Source organism: Hylobates moloch, unplaced genomic scaffold, assembly GCF_009828535.3.
Source record: "Hylobates moloch isolate HMO894 unplaced genomic scaffold, HMol_V3 SCAFFOLD_2, whole genome shotgun sequence".
Lineage (NCBI taxonomy): Eukaryota > Metazoa > Chordata > Mammalia > Primates > Hylobatidae > Hylobates > Hylobates moloch.
In genome coordinates, this window is record NW_026652277.1 from 71,226,636 (window position 1) to 71,249,370 (window position 22,735).

General features: G+C 34.3%; 1 long non-coding RNA gene across 2 annotated transcripts in view; it reads right to left on the bottom strand.

Moving 5' to 3' along the window:
- Positions 1–5,064: 5,064 nt before the first annotated feature.
- LOC131381633 (uncharacterized) overlaps positions 5,065–22,735 on the bottom strand; it is a 44,357-nt gene continuing 26,686 nt past the window's right edge. The window contains exon 3 of one of the 2 annotated variants that reach the window (XR_009210513.1): positions 5,065–5,283. This is a non-coding gene — a long non-coding RNA (uncharacterized LOC131381633). Of the gene's footprint in view, positions 5,292–22,735 lie in introns of both variants that reach the window. The other variant, XR_009210511.1, reaches the window with a different exon arrangement.

A 22,735-nucleotide genomic window follows, 5' to 3' on the forward strand; every position in this document is an offset into this window, starting at 1 on the left:
ATTATATAGCAATTCTAACTTCTGTGAGAGATATTTTAATTGGCTATATTACTCATACTGGAAGAATTTTGTTATTAGATTCATCAAACCCATTATGTTTTGCAGAGGGTTTTTTTTTCTGGTAAATTGGAGAACATGTACTTGGCAAAATGCACATATTTACAGCTCTTTCTATCATTGTTCACTTCTCGATGCCTAGATGTCAGAAGATATATTTAGACTTAGTGGTTATACTTTAAAACTATGTAGTGCCCTCTTTTGTACATCAGTGATCTGAACAGAGCCTAATGCCACAAAGCAAAAGTTAACAACATCTATCCCCTCATTCATTTATCGTGTATTCACTGGAGTCTACTATGTGCCTTAACACCTTGCTAATTAGAATTTGGAAATATTTTATGTGTGGTGAAACCAGATAGCAAGATACACAGTTGCTGGAAATGAAAAATAAAAACAGGCAAATTCAAACCAATAGAAAAAAATTGGTACAACTTCTGGATTACGTGTGTATTCAGAAATAATCATCCAATTTTAAAGCTCTGTGTGTTTAAATATTTTTATTTGGAATTAGGCATCATGATGTATAAAGCTGAGTGTCCAGCTTTATACTTATTAACTGATTTTTTTTACAAATTTAACTGAATTATATTTTTTCTAATAATCAACAAAATCTAAATTCTTTTAGAGAATACTCACCATAACTTACTCATTTCTTACACTCTGTGAGGATATCAGAAATTTTAAAGTTATTCTAACTTTCTCTCTAGCCACAAAATTACCTATCAAATTTGAATGGTTTTATATTATTTATATAATTCTTAGGTTTAATTTTCACCTTGCTGCCACTTCTCACTAACCTGGCATGACTTACATTACATGGAACTTTTTCCTTCTCTTAATGTGTTGCTTCTTAGGCTGAATGGTGAAATCATCGCATGTATTAGAACCATGTGTAAAATAAGGTAGATCAAAACGATACACAGAAGGTACCCCTTGTAAAAAGGAGAAGGTAATTTCATTAATTGACTCTGTGATATCAATAGCTTTTCTTTTTTTTACCTAGATACTTACATTTTCTTTATTGGTTGGCATTTAATTGCATTCCTAAGGGAGTAATGCAGATTCATACATTTCATATAGATAAGGTGTTATAAGGTATGTTACAGAAATAAGGCTGCTATATTTATAAATAAATGAACGTGATCATGTCAGAAGCATCTATAAAGTGCTCACATAAAGAGATATCTTAACAGTGTGTGTGTGTAAAATTACACAAGCGTGTGTTTTGAAAAAGCCTAGTGGATGGAATAAGAAAAATTATACACATAGTCAAGATAGGTACCTGTAGTACCTTAAATGAAACTGTCTTCTAAGAAAAAAAAATAAAGTCTAAATTAATATACAAGATAGACTCTCTGTATTTCTCTGCACACCCATTTTTAGATGTCATGATCTGACCTCAAGTACATCTTTTGCCATGTATCTCACTGTATTATCACTTCACCATGCCTTCCAGCTTATAAAAGTCACGCCATTCAACACTTCTGTCCCTACTGTGTCTTTTATTTGCCTTTATTTTGCCTTTGTTCATATCATTCTTATTATAACAAGCATTTCCTTCTTGTTTTTACCAGTTTAATCCTTACTCATCCTTTAAGGTGTATTCCAATGTGGACTCCTAAATGAATCATTCTGAAATGTCTTTATTCATCATTAATCTCAGTTCCTTCTGTGTTACAGAACACTTTGTTAATATTTTTAGTGCCAGATATATCACGATGTGTCTAATATTTAGAATTTGTGTTCATGCCTATTTTATCTGATGGATCATAAAAATTTTAAGATCAAAGACCATGTCTTGTTTATTTCTGTATATACAACACTGCCAAGAATAGTCTTTTGCCAAAGTAGATGCTCAATAAATATTTGTGGAGTTACATTGAATTGAGACAAACTGAATTAGCTCAAGATTGCTGTGCATTGAGTTTGTCTGCTGTTAGGTATACAGTGCTCTTAAATTGCACCATTTGTCTCAGTTTTTCGTATAGTTGAAAGCTGATCTGCTCTTAACTTAGTGCCATTTAAGTGAATTGGAGAGTGACATTTATTAATATTTGCATAACTCAAAAGCAGTTTACACTGTGCAAAATAGTACAAATTGGAAGTGCTATTAAAAATAAGAGGATGAAAAGTGCATCAACTTGGCACAATCAATGTATCTCTTGAATTTTAAATATTAAAATTAAAATAAAGAAGCACCAGTCATACACTCCTGAAACAATGGGACACAACTTCATTAGCAAATAGTGACACTGGCTTTCTAAAAGAAAAATCTGAGAACAGTTGCTAGGGATATTGTAAGCATTCGTAGTGTCTATGGAAACTGAGCCTGCACAAAACGTGTAATGAGTAATAAAGAGACACCTGGAGGAGTGCCCAGTGTCAGAAAGACAATGAGGATATAATTTTTCAAAAATTTTAAAGAGTAAAATAGAATAAAACATATATTTACCTTTTGCCTTTGAGTACAGTCGAAGGTTTTAATTCCAGACAAAATATAAAGGACAGAAAAACAAACAAAATAATTTAAACTTGCTTTGATTTATTAACAGATTACCAAGATTTAAAACATAATAGGACACTGCTTATAAGGCATTGCCCCTAGAATTGCCCCACCCACGTGAGTACTATCTGTAAGTCATGCAACAATATCCTCATGTTTGTAATTGCATTTGTACTTCAAAGATAAGGGAATAGAATTTATTTTCTTTTTGAAATACTGAGTCCTGGCACATCCAATAATTCTGAACTTCATTAATTAAAACAGACTGCCATATCCTTGACCAGGCTTCTAGAATCTTGCTTTGGCTGATACACATGAACCTTTGTCTGAAAGAATGGCTATCATTTAAAAAAATAGATTTATTCCCTGCCCTTATTTAATTAATGACTCTAGATATAGTGTTTTCTCAGAATTTCATGTCTCTAATGATGACATGGATACAATAAAAGCCTTATGTTAATGAAAAAAAATCTACCAGCAATTGGTTTGTATGTAGCAAAGAGTCTTAAGTAATACATTATTCATTTTTAATTGAGTTTTTAAAAATATGAGTCAGAAATACGTAACAGAAATCAGTGCTGGAAATCCAGAAAGTACCAGAAGTAAGTACCAGATAGTCAGTGCTGACTATAAATAGACACAATTCCTGCACTCCTGGAATTTACAGGTAAATGAAGAAGCAAGATTTTAAACCATCAGGAATACACATGTAAAATATGTAGCAAAAATAGTTCTTTTAAAAGTAATACATTAAGATGAATTTTCATTTAAGTGAGATAATCTTAGGGATTATAAATGTAGGGAATCTATGTTTTGTGTTTATGTGTTAATATGATCATTATGTTTCCACTGTGGATTGATTAGAAAAATATTTTAAAATAATCATCCACAGTGAGTTTCTTTAGTTTTATATGATGTTTCAATAAAAGAACACTACTCCTGATCATGAAGGTTTATTTATAACTTTCTATTTTGAGTGGTAATGCTATTGTTCTCTACTCACTGAGTACTGTGTACTGTGAGGCATACATAATACTTTAAAAAAAATTCTGAATTAATAAGCAGCGTTTTTAAGTTCAAGAATTAAGAATAGATGTGTCGTTAATAAACAATCAGCCAACTGAATAACTCACTTGATCAGAACATTGAGGTATTATAAACAAGAAAAGGGGAAAAAATGCTACCCAGAGTAACCAGAATTAGAGAAAATAGGAACCAAAATCTCCAGGGCACAGTTTGGGTCCTGTTGAAGTCCATTAGTTCAAAAAGAACTACTGGAGTTCAAAACAATCAATCATTTCTCGCTCAACCTCATGGGGTCAAATTCCATCCTCAATTACACGCACCTAACTTTCATTCAAGTCTCAGGGAGTTATACACACATTCAAGAGGGCAGGCTGTCGCCCTGTACATTGAGTGGGGAGTAATTGATGACTTTCTCCTTGCTATGCTTGGCTCAGTAAGCACAGCTAGCAGCAGAGGCCTACACTCCTAAGCAGAGTGGGTGAGTGCTATAAAAAATACACAGCCTTGAGTGCTGTACCAAAGCCTTGGCAGCTGTTCTTCATTTTAAATCTAGGAACGCCGACTTCACTAAGCATTAAGATGTATTTTCTCCCATATTATCCTTACTTTATTTCTACTTTTCTTTTCCTATCTTGATTATACTTTCTTCTCTTAAAAAGTGTTTATTTTCATCCTCTGCATCTTATCCTCCTATCATTTTTATTTTCTGTATTTTAATATATTAATGAGATAAAGTGCTGGAGACAATCTGACATGTGGTAAGACTTCAATAATTGCTAGTTTTACTGTGATGGTTATTGTTATTCTGCATTATCATTGTGGCTGTTAGCATTATCTTTTCCTTCATTTAAGGAGGTTTTGGATAGATATGGAAAGACAATTCTTTAATCTTGATAAGATTTTATTTAGGAAATTTCATTTTTAGTATATTTGTCTAAAATTACTTATTTCATGTCAAATTTATAATCACAATGATTTTCTCTTTGAAGAAAAATTTAATGTTATAGCATACGTGTTATTCTTACATGAGAAAAGTGATAGAAAAACATGAATCAGCATTGAAAATATTCCCAAGAATGTCACTAGAAGAGTCAAGTTTTATAAGTTGACCTAATAAAATGTTAGCTTCTTGAGGTGAATAAACGAGTTAGTTTACTTTAGAGTTAAAAATAGCATATTTCAATAACTGTGCTTTTTTATTATAAGACATAAGGCAGCATAAAATAAGTTAACTATTTTGGATAGTATGAAGCTGAAAAATATCTAGCAAAAAAGTATTATAATTTTAATCAATGCATATTTCAAATAGTATGTATATAAAATGTGTTTAATTTTAATATGTATAGTAAAATTATACATATATATGTTTCCATTCTATTTGCTAGATTTCTTATTCTGCTATACAAGCACTCTCAGAAATATTTATTTTAAAAAACATAATTCATGAATTTTAGAATAAACTAAAGCAGTTTAACAAAATACAATATATTTGAAAATATTTAAAGTATAGGTAGGTATTTAAAATAAGGTTCTAAGATCTTACGTGCCCCCATTACTCAAATGAACATGTTTTTCCCCATGTTTAGCTCTTCAGATTCCATGTGCAAAATCTCTGGTGTATATTGTTCTTTGGTTCAGTTCTCAGTTTTTCAGCCTTCTCGTAAATCCTTGGAGCATGCTGATTTTGGATTCACCTAAGGACCTCAATGAAAACAATCAACAACATTTTCAACAAGTATGTATTGAATGGCTACTACAAGCCAGGCCCTGTTCACGTGGTTTATTAGTTATTCAGAGCCTGCCCCTGCACACACCACCCAGCCAATCATCAAAGCAAGTTGAATCAACCTGCTCCCGCTCGATCTCTCAGGTCCTCTGACTTCTATCTAGTCCATGTTCCAGTATAATATGAGAAGACTATTTTAACTGGTGGTCTCCTATGCTACTAAATTTTGTCAAGAAGAAAAGAATCCCACTATGTACCAGTGGTGCTTTTTTAAACCCTCCCCGCCCTTAACAATCATTTGTCATGCATATTTACTGCCAGACTTGCTTTCCTTTTTCTTAAAAGATATTTTACTTTCCAGTCAATTCAGACTTCTTCTCTGTCATTGTCCACGAGGATTAGAAATATATGTATATATATATATATATATATATTTTTTTTTTTTTTTTTTGAGATGAATCTTGCTCTGTCCGCGATCTCGGCTCACTGCAACCTCCGCCTTCCAGGTTCAAGCAATTCTCTGCCTCAGCCTCCGGAGTAACTGGGATTACAGGCGCCCGCCACTAGGCCTGGCTAATTTTTTGTATTTTTAGTAGAGACGGGGTTTCACCATCTTGACCAGGCTGGTCTTAAACTCTGACCTCGTGATCCAGCCGCCTCGGCCTCCCAAAGTGCTGGGATTACAGGCGTGCAAAACAGTGCTCTGCCAATGTATTCATTTTTAATGTTTGTGTTAAAGCCCTTGTTGAGTAGTTTTATTAATAAAGCACCTGTAGTTAAAGATTATATTGAAAAATAGTATAATCAGTGATAAAGAAAATGGGCACTTGAGATAGATCCCCTTGAAATGTGTTTCTGCAATTTTCTACCTGAATATTTAGCCTCTTTTTTTTCTGATTCTTACCTGTAAGTGAAGATATTTAAAAACTCCTGTATAGGATTATGAACTTTAAATATGCTAGTTAAGCTGAATGCATTTAATGGCATTTTAGAGTAATACACAAAGTTAGTATTTAATGAAATCAAGTATAAATGAGAGGATCAGTGTTTCATAAAAAAACTCACCTAGAAAAATTAAGTAAATTACCAAATAGAATTAAATATCCAATCAATATAAAATGCCCCTCCCTAAACATTGTGGACTCCATAAAAACCCTAGCTTTATAGGATGTTAACTAACATTATTTCAAAATAGACATATCATCAAATGAATTGGGAAACTCAAGGTTAAAAGAAGAAATCTTTAAGTTTATATTTTGATATATGTTTTAATCATGACAAGCCATAAAATTCACTTCACTGGAATGAAACAGAAGAAATTCATTAGGTGAAATTTAAATGTAAGAGGCATTGGGGTAAAATTTCAGTTAAATAGACTAGTAAATATAGGTAATTTATAAGAGAAATCCCTCCTTGCTTGTTCAAGAAAAGGTAATGAATGGATGGACAGTTAAAAGACAGACAGACAGAAAGGTAGGTAATGAGATAAGGTATACAACAGAGTGAACTATGACTAACATTTAGTGAGATTGTGTTTTATAGATTTAGTTTGTGTTTATAGATTTAGTTATTATTTGTATTTTCATGTTCAAAGAAGTAGAAACATAATTACAAATGTCCTTTTTAGCTTAAGAATATTCTATGACAGAACTAGGTATATTTGCCCATTAGTGAAGCATACCCTACAGATTATTTTATTGATTTTCTTTCAGCTAATGAATTCAGTAAAAGAGATGTTCAGAGCCACGATTTCTTAGATGCGTGAAAGGGAAGTCTGATAAGAGCTAAATACTACTCAAAATACAAGTAGAGGTTATAAGAAAACAGCTGATATTCTGCAACTTAAATAAGATGTCAGAAGAACCTATTTGTTGCCCTATAATAAACCATGGAAGTCGTTATTTATTGCTCTGAATTTGATGTGTGTGGTAGAGGAAATAACAGCCCCAAAGATGTCCACATTATAAGCCCCGTAACATGTAAATATGTTTGTTTATATGGCAAATAAAGACTTTGCAGATGTGTATAAATTAAAGAACTTAACATGAGGAATTTATCCTGAATTACCCTGGTGGGTCCAATCCATAAGGATGTTTATGAGAGAAAAGAAAAAAGGGGAGAAAGCACAGAGCAGGCCGTATGACAACAAAAGCAAAAGGAAAAAAGGCCATGTAATGAGGGGCCAAGACTTAAGATACAAGGACGACACTCATCCTGGAAAAAGCAAGAAAAGAGATTCTATATCTTTAAGAGACAAGCAGCCTAGCAATACTGTGACTTTAGTCCATCGAGACTAAGTATGGACTTTTGATGTCCCAAACTATAAAATAATAAATGTATGTTGTTTTAAGCCACTAGTTTGTGGTTATTTGTTATAGCAACAATAGGAAATTAATACAGTTGGTATGCTAACCTTGCAATACTTCAGTATAATCAACAGACAGTCAAGTACTTCATTAAAAGGTTTGGCTTTTTATGCCAAACTTACTAATAACATAGTGGCAATCATTGAGCTGTTTATCCAACTGCCAGCAAACAGTGGATACCTTCACAGTCTTAATATAAACCCCAGCACCTGTTGCTGTGATTTGAGCTCTGAATAGTACCTTTATTAAAGCCTGAAGAAGGGCATCTGGAAGGCATCATTAATTCCTAAAAGCAGCTTAGTCATAGGGAAGGTGTTTGATTCTCAAATATATGTTAATAAAGTAAATTCTGAACTAGACATTCTCTGAATCTTTAAAGAAAGCTTTGTCTCAAACAATATACAAAATATTATTATCATTTAAAATTTATTTACAAGATTTTAGCATAGCTTTTCTTAGACCCCAAAGTCAAATGAACATCTCTTCTAAAACTGTTTTAAAACCAAAAGCAAGGAAGAAAACACACACACACACACACACACACACTAGAAGTAATAAAATTTTCAGAAACTCTCCCTTCTTTCCATTCTATTATACAAAGCCAATATGAATACATTTGCACCTGTGAGTCTTTGGACAGCAGCTCTGACTAATTACACTTTAGAGTAGAGCTCATGACTTATTCATCTTTACGTCCCTAGCATAATCCAATGTATAGTAGAAGCTCAAAAGTAGCATGATAAATGAATAAATTATATTTGACCCAAAAACCTTCATGATTAAATGTATTACCACCAATTATATTACATTGAGAATACAGATAAAGAGGTTACTTTGACAAAAAAATATAGATGAGGTACGGTGTATACCCGTTTCCTAAACAATGAGTCTGGAGGTAATGTGTTGTTGGAGTTTCATATTTGATTTATTCATTTTTCTAGGTTTGCTCTTAGCTCTATGGAGCTCTCTACATCTATAGCGAGAACTCTCTCTATAGATATAGGGAGAGAGAGAGAGATGTTTAGAGCCACCATTTCTAGATGTGTGAAAGGGAAGTCTGATAAGAGCTAACTATTATGCAAAATATAAGCGGAAGTTATGAGAAAATAGCTGATATTCTGCAACTCGAATAAAGTGTGAGAAGAGCCGTGTGTGTGTGTGTGTGTGTGTGTGTGTGTGGAGAGAGAGAGACAGAGAGAGAGAAATAAAGAGATAGGAGAGAGAGAGAGATCGAACTCCAAGTAAAGGATTTATTTGGGGATAATATACTAGAAGTAGAATTGCAATTCAGAATACACATATAGACCAGGGAAGCCTCTGGTATGTCTGAAGAACAAAGAAAACACTAGAGTTTTTTGGGAAAAGAATAAAGCTAAGTATGCTGTTTTCAAAGAAATTCACTGGCGTGTTTGTGGTGTTATGCTGGGGCTGGTAAGCTCTTATTGGAGAGTGGTGGCAGTCATTAGGTAAAACTTGTCTTTAAAGTCATAGCGAGCCATTTTGGCCTTGGATTGGGTTTGTGAGACAGTTCCTGGAGCAGGTCTTTGTGACCTGAATGCTTTCTCCGCATGGATTCTTGACTCCATTTTAGTTGGGTATAAAAACAATAATTTCAGTTTGTATAATCAACTTTCACAGGTCTCTGACCCTTTTCTTCACTTCTGGGCCCAGAGATAGCATCATGTTTTGTGTTAAACCTGTGGCTGTTTACAGATATGTTTGACTATAAGGCAGTATGCAGGAATTAATTTATCTTGGAGTAATATTTTACCAGTAAGAGATAGGAGATGGCGAGTATTTTGCAAATAAATCCCTTGCCCTACCTTTTAGAAGATATCCCATATGAATAAGCAACACATTTTCTGTTGTTTCTGTTGAAGCTTCAGAGAGACTTGTACCATGTTGTATTTGTTTCTTCTCCTTCCCAGATTTACTTGCTTTTTTCCTCTCCCTCTAATTTCTCTGGGATTACATTCCCCAGGAGAGAGCTGGTAATTGACTTTTGTTTTAAACTCTGTCATTTAGGTATCTTTGGCCAAGACGGTTTCATTCTAGGGGCTAGGGCTTGGAAAAATGACAGAATCAATAAAAGTTGAAAATTTCAAACATCTTTCCCAAAGAAATGAGCATAAAACCATATACATTATTTTTTCATTTGAATTTTAAAAATCAGAGATAGTGAGACCTGTAGCTCATTATGGATGTTGGAGATACGCAGATTATTGGCTCTATTTTTCAATAGTCATTAGAATTTTTCATGTTGAGCACCCTTTGCTTGAATCTGCATCAATTGTCTACTTCTTGTACATCTTCAAAACAATCATGTCTCTTTCTGGGCTTGTCTAGCTTCTAAATATTGTTCAGGCATGAACTAACCCTGTCTCTTGCTAACCATGTTCTACATATGATGCATTTTATTTTGAGTAATTACAAACTGCTCATCGACAGTTACAAAAAGTCTTTCAGAAGTACTTTCTTTATGTACTATATAGATTGAGAATAAAATAGCTAGGTTTTTTACTGATTTCATGATATTAATATTTCATTTATACTCAAAACCCCAGTAATATAGGTAACAAATAACACATTAAAGTTTTCCTTTTTGTTGCATTTTAAAATGTTTTAATTTCTTAATTTTCCCAGCTATTCTAATGAACTGTCATATCTTAAATTTTGGTCTTATAATTTTATAATGACAAAGTATCTACTTTTTGTCCTATGTAATGAGGTATGAAATTGAAGGTCTAGGTACAAAAAAATTCTATCATGATAAATCATTTGGTATATCTTAGACTATAACTGAATGTCTGCTATTTGTAATTTTGTATCCCCTATCCCCTTTTATTCTTCATACTCATCTTAAACAACATTAGTTTAACATCATTTACCTATGAATGGCTACCAAAAGTTTGTTTTAGATACCAAAGGTTTGTTTTAACAAGTAAAAGGCAATGTCTTTGCTCACTTTCTCAGAAGAATATTTTCTGAGAAAACATAAGTAAACCACTGTTTAAATAAAACAGTCTGTACCATAAAAAGAAGTGTGTCTACCTTTCTAAAATGAAGGTCAAAAAGTATACGCACAAAACTTTTACAAAGGAAAAGAGCATAATTTTACAGAAAGCATTATTAAATGAAGCCTTTCTCCATAATATTTGGAAATTGTTTTATTAAGATAACAATAACTTTTCAATAGTAAGTTGTTTCAGAAGCAAAAGACAAAAATACTGTTTAGGTGAAAAAAATAACCTCTCATGGAACTTACAAACAACAAGCAGTTGTTTGTTTTTAACCTCTCTCTTATGTTTTTTGCTTATGTTTTGCCTCTTTTTAAGAAAAAGCATCTCGGCTTCTCTCCTCAATTTCTAGCATTTGGTCATTTTTTAAAAAAATCACAGATGCTCACTTGCTTAAGTAATTGTATTCAAATGATTTTTATTGCCTAAAAATGATCTCACTGCTGGATATTGTCTATGGCTTGAGTATACAGCACAAGCCATTTAAATAATAAGGTAGTTGCTTCCAACTTTAATCTTGCCTATAGAGACTAACAGGCAATGTCTAGCTTCATTACCCTTTAGGGGTTTAATGTACAATATTAATTAGTATTTCTACTTTCTCAGTGTCCATAACAATTCTTCTATCTCATTCAGTGGCTATTTGTGGTAAATGTTCCTGCATACCTGTGGTTTGGTAGATTTCTACCATTGGCCACCATGTGGAATTGTAGAAGAAGAAGGTCTATGTAAAGTTTCCAGAAATTTCACTCTATTATATTATAGGACATATATGTTGGAATGTATATGTATTTCTTAGTAAACTAAGACAGTTTTATTCTATACCTAGAAATCAATTGCATGTAATCAGTACACAGTATTGGGTAATATCAAAATCTTTGATTGAAATTGCCATTAACTTGAGATTATGTTTGCAAATCAGATTAGTGTATTGACTAATTGAACAATACTAAAATATGAACTGGGTTCTAGGTCCTACTCGGTCCTTTATACCTGATCAAGCAGTCAAGTAACTTAATTTTTATTCATGCCTCAGTTTTCATATTTATGAAATGGGGTAATAAGCTATTTTGTGATAAAGATATTTTCTTCTATATTCCTATATCTTAGTGGGGTGCTCCTAGCTAAGAGTCAATAAATATTTGTTTATCGGAGAGACTAAAACAAGTGATTTTATCAGATGATCTTTTGAAGGCCATTCTAGTTCAAAGACCATTAATTATTTACAATGCCTATTTTTCCCATGCTACACGTAAGAAGCAGAAAGGGTAAAATATTTGTAAAAAGGAAGAAATTTTGACGAATAATAATGTCTTGTATGTTTAATGGCTTATCCACTTTATAAGGACTGAGGCCTCAATTCATTCTGAAGTAGTTTCTAATAAATAGTGATATTTCTTTTCGGGTGTCTAGGCCCACAAGTTGTGGACAATTGAATAAAGTGCAGCTATGGTAAACCACTTTGAGAAAAATAAATCACAATATGGTGCACTCAATAAATGCTACACTCTGATAACGTCACATGTCTTTTAATCCTCAAGACTGGAGCTATCGCTAATGGGCCAGAAGAGCTGAAATTCTATTGTCAATCTCTTTGCATTTCACACTCCTCTTTCCAAAATGTGGAAATGCATGAAGTTCTGAGGAAGAGGTCGGTGCTGCACGCTTTAATGCGACATTCTGAAGCCTGTTCAGTGGCATTGTTGTTGCTTCTCCAAGCTACATAAAATTACAGCTCAGAAAAATTGAACTAGGAGTTGTAGAAATCTGCTGAATCATGTTTTTAGATCTATAGCTTCTTCTCTCTTAAACTCTGTCCACAGTTTTACTCACTTGTTCAATTCTCAACGTGTTTTTTTTTAGCACATTTAATCCTTCCCTCAGATCCTCAAGATGCTAGCGGTCCCAGGAATGTTTTGTTCATGTGGTTTTGGCATGAGTCTTTTACCCAAAACCATTTTTACCTTTCCAACCAGAAGATCCACTTCTAAGCCTAAAGCAGCATCAATAATCCTTTATTCTGCCAAATATAACCAATATAACTTTTTTGCTACTTTTGTGCTCTAATATTAAAAATTCCAAACAACAACAAAAAAGTAAGTTCTTAGTAGGACATCTTACTATACACAATCACACATATATGTATACACACATGTATATACATCTATATAAACACACACATTCAAATACACATATAACAAGACATAAAATTTTTGTAAAGACTTTTGATTACTTGGTGTGCCCATTATACAACTTTGAAACACTTCCTTTCTGTAAATTGTGCATTAAGAACATTTATTTCAAACGTTATTTGTACTCTAGATTCTGTGTAAGTGATTTGTGTGTACTATTTTAGTGCATACTTAAAATTCTGATGAACTAATAATTTTCATTAACTACATTTTAGAGATGAGAAAACTGAGGCTGAAGGTGATTAATTTAGGAGCAAATTCTCAGAGCTATTATTGGCAGGTCAGTATTCCTTCAGAAATTTTTCTGACTCTAGAACCGGTGCTAATAACCTTTACACTGCTTTCTGTCACTTTGCAGTTGGTCCTATGTTCCTTCAGTTTTTATGATTTTTCATCCTTTCAAATGAAAAAAGATATTTTTGGTTTTCCTTTAACTAAAGAGAAAATTTACTGGGCACTTTAGCTCACGTCTGTAATCCCAGCACTTTAGGAGGCTGAGGCAGGCGGATCACCTGAGGTCAAGAGTTCAAGTCCAGCTTGGCCAAAATGGTGAAACCCTATCTCTACTAAAAATACAAAAAGTATCTGGGTATGGTGGCACGTGCCTGTAATTCCAGCTATTTGAGAGGCTGAGGAAGGAGAATCACTTGAACCTGGGATGCGGAGGCTGTAGTGAGCAGGGATTGTGCCACTGTACTCCATCCTGGGTGACAGAGTGAGACCCTGTCTCATGAATAAATAAACAAATAAATAAATAAATAAATAAAATTAAATAAAGATACAGTTTTCTTTGCTTTTTTTTTTTTTGGATTCCCCCATACCAAGCAAAGTAGTTCAATCACTTGTTAGTTAGATACATTTTGTTATCTTATTATGCATTAGCCTGAAAGTATGGTTCTCAGTTGTGAACCCATCTTTTGAAAGGCAAAATAAATAAGTAGAGGCCTGCTTTTGCAATTAATTGCTTGTGTAACTTTGGACATGTACTAATCATTGAAATTATTTAGCACTCAGATTCCATATCTCTAAATGTCTAAGATGAAGGTATTGTGTTCCCAATATCTTTTCATTCCAAAATTCTGTGATTTTATGCAGTGTTTGATATATAAGAATTAATTGTTTAATTAAGAACCAGCATCATCACAAAACTAATTAAGTTTTTTTTTTTTGCCAAATATTTACCAATGTGCTTAGAAATACTGAGAATCAACTTAATTTTATATGTTCTTTTATTTGTAATAGTTTTTTTAAATCATTTAAATCCAATCTTTCACTTATCCTTACTTTATCTAGGAGACAACTATGCAACTTGAAATTCTAAAATAATTTTAAGCGTGATTTGTTTAAGATATGCTTAAATATTAAGGCAGTTGATTTGTAAAATAGGAAAGTGGTAGGGAATAATTAATGCTTTTAAATAACATTTTAATTGATAAAAGAGTGTTTAGAAATACATTTTTTGAAGTTCAGGAATTTGAAGTTGTTTTCAAATATTTTATTACCATGATATTATGAATTTTTGATATAAAAACATATTATGGAACATATTAGCAGGAAACTTTTCCTGTATAGAGAAAACAATTGCTTGTATTGTATTTTTAGTATAGAATAACAAATAGATGTATAACAGAGAAGAGGAAACAAATAGTTTGTCGAAAACTATTTTAGAAAACAGATTTGCATATGTCCATGATAATACATATTGTTTTTCATTTTACTGTATTTAAGCTCAAGATAGTTGATGTGATGTAGAGTGTGTAAAGGTTATGTTCAAACAAACAAGTCTGAATTTCACCTATTTCAGACTTACTCATTAATTCAACAACTTTTTTTTTTATTATACTTTAGGTTTTAGGGTACATGTGCACAATGTGCAGGTTTGTTACATATGTATACATGTGCCATGTTGGTTTGCTGCACCCATTAACTTGTCATTTAGCACATGGATGAAACTGGAAAACATCAACAACTTTTTATTGATCTTCTTTATTGTGATAGGCTTTGAGTAAGCGAAATTAGAACAGAACTGTTCCCAGCCCTAATAGACTTATTTACCACTTAGTGGGTGCAGTTGCTTTACTAAATTTTACATGCATTTTCTCAACTAAACCTTTCATCAATGACATTACAATTATTATCCTAATTGTATGAATAATAAAACTAAGGGACATATCCAGAATATGCGAGAACTCTTAAAGTTCAACAAAACTTTAAGAAAATTGGAAAATATTTAAAATGGCAAAAAGGAACAAAGAGCTCACCAATGAACATAAAAATGGCAAGTACATGAAAATATGCTTAATATCATTTGTGACTAGGGAAATACAAGTGCCTGTATCAAAACACCTCATGTACTACATAATTATATACACCTACTATGTACCCATAAAAATTAAAAATTAAAGAATTTAAAAATACAATAGGTTACTATTGCACACATACCAGAATGAGTAAGATCCAAAACAAAACAAATATATAACAATACCAATTACTGATGAGGATGTGGAACAACGGGAATTCTCACTGATGGTGAGAATTAAACCTGGTATGGCCACTTCGGAAAATTGTTTAACAGTTTCTTACAAAACTAAATGTAATGGTACCATAGATCATGCAGTCACACGCCTAGATATTTGCCAAACTGATTTAAAATTTAACAACTACCGAAAACCCTGCACATGAGTAATTATTCAAAATCACCAAAAACAGGTAGGGACCACCATGTCTTTCAAGGTGAATCGACAAACTGTGGTACCTCCATACAATTAAATACAATTCAGTGATAAAAACAAATGAGCTATAAAGCCACATAAAGACATAGATGCACTTAAATGCATATTGCTAAATAAGGCAGTCTGAAAAGGCAATATGTTGTTTATAGAAAAGTTTTTTTAAAAAAATAAGGCTATAAAAATAGTAAACAGATTAGTTGTTGTCAGGGGTTTGGGGTCGGGGAAGTGAGGAAAGAGAAATAAACAACTGAAGAAAAATAGATTTTATAAGGACAATGGAATTATTGTGTATGATAATTCAATGTTGAATACATGAGTCTGCATTTGTCAAAACTCACATAAATTGACAGTGTTGTGAGTAAATCATAGTATTATATTTTTTTCTTTAATTAGGAGACAAAATGGCTTTATTGGTGAATTCTATCAAATATTTATCATGATTCTTTAAATATTCTCCTAAGAAATAGAAGAAGAAGAAATACATTCCAACCCATTCCCATATCCAATATTACCATAATACCAAAACCTGACAAAGACATCACAAGATAACTACAGATCAATACCCCTAATGAATATTAATGCAGAAGTCCTCAATAAAAACTACCAATATGAATTCAACAGCATATAATAAATATTATAAACCTCGACCAAGTGGGATTTATCCAAGGAATGACAGCTTGGTTCAAAATAAGAAAATGAATCGCTGAAAACACCGTATTCATAGAATGAAGTTTGGTGTCAGGGATGGGAATCAATCATCTCAATAGATGCAGAAAAATAATTGGTGAAATCCAGTACATTTTCATGATTTAAAAAACACTGTGAAAATTGGAAATAGAAGCATTTTCTCAAAAGCAAGGTCATGCTTATTTCTGAAAGAATGAAAGCTTTTTCTCTGAAAATCAAAAAGAAAATAAGGAAGAAGACTACCTTTACCATTGCTTTCCAATAATGTATTGTAACTTCTAACTAGAACAATAAGGCAAGGAAAAGAAATAAAGGAAATTTAGATTTTAAGAGAAGAAGCAAAACTTTCTCTATTTGCAGATGATACTCTCTTATATATAGAAACCTCCAAAAATCCACAAAATCTGTCAGAACTAATAAATCTGTTCTACAAAGTTGCAAGTTATAAGCTCAATATTTTTAAATGGTGTATATTGATACATTAGCAATAAATGATGTGAAAATGGAACTAAGAAAACAAACAATTTTATTTCCATTGGCATCAACAAGAATAAAATTGTGTCCGGAATTGGTGGGTTCTTGGTCTCACTGACTTCAAGAATGAAGCCGCGGACCCTCGCGGTGAGTGTTACAGCTCTTAAGGCGGCGTGTCCAGAGTTTGTTCCTTCTGATGTTCGGATGTGTTTGGAGTTTCTTCCTTCTGGTGGGTTCGTGGTCTCGCTGGCTCAGGAGTGAAGCTGCAGACCTTCATGGTGAGTGTTACAGCTCTTAAGGTGGCACGTCTGGAGTTGTTCGTTCCTCCCGGTGGGTTCGTGGTCTCACTGGCTTCAGGAGTGAAGCTGCAGAACTTCGTGGTGAGTGTTACAGCTCATAAAGGCAGTGTATACCCAAAGAGTGAGCAGCAGCAAGATTTATCGCAAAGAGCAAAAGAACAAAGCTTCCACAGTGTGGAAAGGGACCCGAGCAGGTTGTCACTGCTGGCTCAGGCAGCCTGCTTTTATTCTCTTATCTGGCCCCACCCACATCCTGCTGATTGGTAGAGCCGAGTGGTCTGTTTTGACAGGGCACTGATTTGTGTGTTTACAATCCCTGAGCTAGACACAAAGGTTCTCCATGTCCCCACGAGATTAGCTAGATACAGAGTGTTGACACAAAGGTTCTCCAAGTCCCCACCAGAGTAGCTAGATACAGAGTGTTGGGTGGTGCATTCACAAACCCTGAGCTAGACACGGGGTGCTGATTGGTGTGTTTACAAACCTTGAGCAAGATACAGAGTGCCAATTGGTGTATTTACAATCCCTGAGCTAGACACAAAGGTTCTCCACATCTCCACCAGATTAGCTAGATACAGAGTGTCCATTGGTGCATTCACAAACCTTGAGCTAGACAAAGGTTGCTGATTGGTGTGTTTACAAAACTTGAGATAGATACAGAGTGCCGGTTGGTGTATTTACAATCCCTGAGCTAGACATAAATGTTCTCCACGTCCCAACCAGATTCAGGAACCCAGCTGGCTTCACCCAGTGGATCCTGCACCGGGGCTGCAGGTGGAGCTGCCTGCCAGTCCTGTGCCATGTGCCTGCACTCCTCAGCCCTTGGATGGTCGTTGGGACTGGGCACTGTGGAGCACGGGGCGGCACTCGTCGGGGAGGCTCAGGCCACACAGGAGCCCACAGAGAGTGCGGAGGCTCAGGCATGGCGGGCTGCAGGTCCAGAGCCCGGCCCTGCGGGAAGGCAGCTAAGGCCCGGCAAGAAATTGAGCACGGCAGCTGCTGGCCGGGGTGCTAAGCCCCTCACTGCCTGGGGCCGGTGGAGCCGGCCCGCCACTCCGAGTAGGGGGTCTGCCGAGCCCACGCCCACCGGGAACTTGTGCTGGCCCGCAAGCACCACGCACAGCCCCGGTTCCCACCCGCACCTCTCCCTCCACACCAGGCTGAAGGAGCCGGCTCTGGCCTTGGCCAGCCCAGAAAGGGGCTCTCACAGTGCAGTGGTGGGCTGAAGGGCTCTTCAAGTGCTGCCAAAGTGGGAGCCCAGGCAGAGGAAGCGCCAAGAGTGAGCGAGGGCTGTGAGGGCTGCCAGCATGCTGCCACCTCTCAAAATATTTAGAAATAAATTTAACCAAAGAAGTGCAAGATGTACGGTGAAGGCTTATGCATTGACAGAAAAACAAAAAAGTTAACATAAATAATACCTACCTAAATGAAAGGCATATTTTATCTATTGTTAAGATGAAAGTACTTCAAAAATTGATCTGCAGATTCAATGTAATTCCTATTAAAATTCCAACTACTTTCTATTTTCTCAGAAATAAAAAAACTTAACTTGAAATTCATAATGGAATTCAAGGAACCTAGCATCAACAAAACAATCTTGCAAAGGAACAAAGTTGAAGAACTTATCCTTCTCAATTTAAAAACTTCCTACTAAACAAGAGTAATCAAGAAAAGATAGTACTGACATAAGAATAGACATATAGAGCAATGAAATAGAATTATTTCAGAGATAAATATTTATGTATCTATAGTGAATTGATTTCAACAAGTGTGCCACAATTAGTTTATATTCTTTTCAACAAATAGTTCTAAGGGAGGAGACCATCCCTCATATTGTCTTATGCCCAATTTCTGCCACCAAAGAAAGAAGTAAAAACTAAAAGGCAGAAATGAAATCTACAGGCAGACAGCCTGGTGCCACACCCTGGGCCTGGTGGTTAAAGATCGACCCCTGACCTAACTGATTATGTTATCTATAGATTCCGGACATTGAATGGAAACGCATTGTGAAAATCCCTGTCCTCTTCTGTTCCATTCTAATTACTGGTGCATGCAGCCCCCAGTCGATCACGACCCTCTCACGTGGACTCCCTTAGAGTTGTAAACCCTTAAAAGGAACAGAAATTCGGTTTTTGGAGACATGAGTCCACCGATGCTCCCCGCTGAATAAAGCCCTTTCCTTCTACAGCTCGGTATCTGCGGGATTCTTGTCTGCAACTTGTCCTGCCACATTTCTAGGACATCTGAATATCGACATGCAATAAAATGAAGTTGGGCTTCTGCTTCACAACATATGTGAAAATTAAGTGCATTCCTACTATCTCCCAAGGGCACTTCACAGGAAATGAGAAACAGGTCTCCTTTATGCTCAAATATCAAAAATTTAACTGAGATTTGACCAAGGAAAAGGGTACAGAGCTGCTTTCTTTCACACTCAATACCCCTTCCTCTCTTTATTTAGCTTACTGTTCAGAGAATCTTATTCTCTTCTAGGGTATGTGGGAAGAGGTGTGGGGAGAAGAGTGCTTTCCAGGAGTAAAAGGATTTTTGCTCTTAATATTTTTCTTAAAAAATTTATGTTTATTGCGGCATTATTCACAATAGCAAAGACTTGGAACCAACCCAAATGTCCAACAACGATAGACTGGATTAAGAAAATGTGGCGCATATACACCATGGAATACTATGCAGCCATAAAAAATGATGAGTTCATGTCCTTTGTAGGGACATGGATGAAACTGGAAAACATCACTCTCAGTAAACTATCGCAAGGACAAAAAACCAAACACTGCATGTTCTCACTCATAGGTGGGAATTGAACAGTGAGAACTCATGGACACAGGAAGGGGAACATCACACTCTGGGGACTGTTGTGGGGTGGGGGGAGGGGGGAGGGACAGCATTAGGAGATATACCTAATGCTAAATGACGAGTTAATGGGTGCAGGAAATCAACATGGCACATGGATACATATGTAACAAACCTGCACACTGTGCACATGTACCCTAAAACTTAAAGTATAATAATAATAAATAAACTCTCCAACACCACACTTCAAAAAATAAAAATAAAAAAGAAAGAAAATTGCAGAAAAAAAAAGTACAAAAAAAAATTTATTTCCCTTTTATTCTTTTATGGGTACAGACTTTTGAAATCTAAAGTTTTAAATGTGAATCATATTTTAACTTCTTTTTCTTCTTTTGTGGCTTTCTTCAACTAGTGAGTAAGCTATGCCTGAATATTTGAATGGGGAAAAGGCAAAGATGAAGGTAATATTAATACTACAAGGGAGAAATAGTAAATAAGTAAATTTGAATAAAAGTGTAAGTAACTAATTATATCTTTGTGTAAACTACCACATACAGATATGTTACTGTATATGTTTGAGCTACAGGCAAAATAAATAACACAATAATATTAAAAACTGATATAAAATCCCCTGTCGAATTATAAAAATCTGTTATTTAATTTGTTCTGCAATATTATCAAGAAAAAGTTTAGTTAGAATGCAAAATAAAAGGAAGATAATTTCTGTACCTATCCACATACATATATATCTACTACTACAACAGGGATTAACTCCTCTCCAATTGAGAGAGTAATGTCAAAAATAAGGTTAAGATATAGATTCCTCGGCCACCTTCTACTAATAGAGAGCCAGAAAGAATGGTATCCCTGAAGGCCCTGTGTTCCCTCTTGAGGAGCTTGAACTGTGTTCTATATCAGGTAGTAGACAAAAGTCATCTTGCTTAGTCAACATTGACTTTTCATTCATTAAAGCTACCAACAAAGACCTCATTCTGTTTTCTTTTTATGCTAGGTGTATTTTACTGAAATATCTTCCTTCCCTATATTCAAGAAATTTTCAGTTGCCATCAATGTCAGATTTTTAGCCCAATAATCTGGTTACTTATACCTGCTTATTCAAGAATGAAAATTAAGAAATTAATGTATAAACCAGTGTTATCATACCTTCAGTTTCCAAAGTATCTTTCAGTAGATTGCACTTTAAGCCAAACAAATAACTAAGCGTAGTGATTTCTGGCACATCAATGAGGATGATACTTTGACACATTTGAGAAATTTCCTGTTTATTCAATCAATATCCTGTATTTGGCTATACGTTTCAATCTCATATGAAACTAGCCTTACTTTGGACTAAAGTTAGTAGCCTAGAAAATGCAGAAGAGGATAAATGTGATACTCCAAAAAGTGACGAAAGCAAAGCATTAACTTAATTGTTAAAACACTTTAAATGATTGACTAACAAAGTATTATGTGTGTGTGTGTGTGTGTGTGTGTGTGTGTGTGTATGTGTACTTTCTCTTCCTGAAGCAAATGTGAAATATTGCTGGGTCTATAGTCTGTTGATTTGAATGTTATTTATTTTTAAATTTTTATTTTTAAACATAATTTTATTAAAAAAATATGATCAGCCTGATAAGAAATGGGTGCAAAAGCCAGTACAAATTAAAACCCCAAAATTACTTTAATTATAATGATCAGTGTCTCATTTATTGATATTTAAATAATATAGTATCTTCTTCATTCATTTATTCATAATTGTCCTTATATAGCTCTAGATTTCTAGGAATAGTCTAATCTTTGAAAAAGCACAAGGAACCTGAAAATTGTAATTGGTATAATTTCACATACTATTCTGTTAAGAAAATATATCAGTGAATTGTAATTCACTTTAATATATGTGTGTGCATATATATGAATGTTAAAATTCCATATTAATCTTCAGGTCAACTAACATCTTGTCTCATCATATATTCCAGGTGAGTGTATTAACAGTAAACTCCTAGAAGTATGAGTATAGCAACCTCAATCATCTCTGAAAAAAAAACATTTAGTGAGCTCAGATCTCAATGAGGATATTACCAGAATGTCAAAACTGGGAGTAGGCATCACCTCTCTTCTAAGCAAATATTTTGAAAACAAGCCCCAGGGAAAAGAGCATTTGGATGTCAATTTAGAATAGGTGGAGGAGACGACAGGGAAGCGCCACCAGGCAAGAATCAACATACAGGAAATAACTGACAGGGCTGCTCTCTAGTCTATTTAGTGCCCAACAATTAATCCCTGAAGAAAAAAAAAAAAACAAAAAACTAATGTGTAACACATATTTATTTGAAAAGAAGTAGTACCAGAATAAGTGGATATTAGGGCTTATATATCTGGAAATTGCAAAATAAAACTCTTACTGGACTTTTGAAGTTGAAGCTCCTTGGAACCAGACTTCCGATTTTAGCAACTTCTTTTCTCATCCATTTTCCCCACTTCTTCAAGGGATTTAAGAACATTTTAGAAGCATGATGGCAGTGTCAATCTTTAAATGTCACTGTTCAATTCTAGCCATCTTTTAAATTACTAACTTTTCTAATCTAATTATATAAATGGTAATTACCTATAAAAATAGCAATTAATTCTGAGAAGCACCTGCAAAGATAAAATTGTGCTGATGAAGCCTGAAACCTTGTACTCAGTAGGAACTAAATTCAATGAAATCAATGGGAAGCAATGCCTGAAGTAAGCTTCATACCAAGGCCTAAGATTATGAATTTGTTCAACATTGTATAATTATTTTCCCCACTTTACTTGAGTTTCTCAACTATAGTGATGAAGGACATAAACTAATTACTGAATT